General features: G+C 35.0%; 1 non-coding gene across 1 annotated transcript; it reads left to right on the top strand.

Moving 5' to 3' along the window:
* Positions 1–510: 510 nt before the first annotated feature.
* Positions 511–583, top strand: TRNAA-GGC (transfer RNA alanine (anticodon GGC)). The gene has a single exon. It is a non-coding gene; the product is annotated as a tRNA-Ala (tRNA).
* The last annotated feature ends 71 nt before the right edge of the window (positions 584–654 follow it).

Genomic DNA, 654 nt, shown 5'->3' with positions numbered 1-654 from the left:
CCATATTATGCCTATTTGAAAAAACGAATAATGATGCAACACGAGTTAGGAAATTATTCTCAGCTTTGAAAATCAACCACTTAAATAAAGAGGAACAGGCATCAATTGAAAAAATTTGTGCAAAATATTCTGATATTTTCTATCTCGAAGGAGATAAATTGTCTACAACAGAAATATACTCACACAAAATTTATTTAAAACCTGACGTTTCTCCAGTATACACGAAGCCTTATAGACTTCCTGTTCCTGTATCACATACAATTGAAATAAAAAAACAAATAGACAATTTAGTTGAACAAGGTATTGTAGAACCTTGTAATAGTGAATGGTCTAGTCCCGTCCTTCTGGTACCTAAAAAATCAAATTCAAACGAGGACAAGAAATGGCGGTTAGTTATCGATTTTAAAAATTATAAATAACTTGAAAAATCGAACTGCCTAAGGCGGGAATTGAACCCACGACAGCTGTAACAGCGTATTACACTTGAAAATTTCGACGGGTTCATCCAGTGTCTAAGTAGCTCAGTTGGAAGAGCAGTCGCCCGGCAAGCGGAAGGTCGTGGGTTCAATTCCCGCCTTAGGCAGTTCGATTTTTTCAAGTTATTTATAATTTTCAAATTAGTTTGAGATGCGACTCTTAACGCTAAAAATTAAA

Source organism: Ostrinia furnacalis, unplaced genomic scaffold, assembly GCF_004193835.3.
Source record: "Ostrinia furnacalis isolate ACB-3 unplaced genomic scaffold, ASM419383v2 OfSCF2624, whole genome shotgun sequence".
NCBI lineage: Eukaryota > Metazoa > Arthropoda > Insecta > Lepidoptera > Crambidae > Ostrinia > Ostrinia furnacalis.
This window is presented reverse-complemented; position numbering and strand designations above follow the sequence as displayed.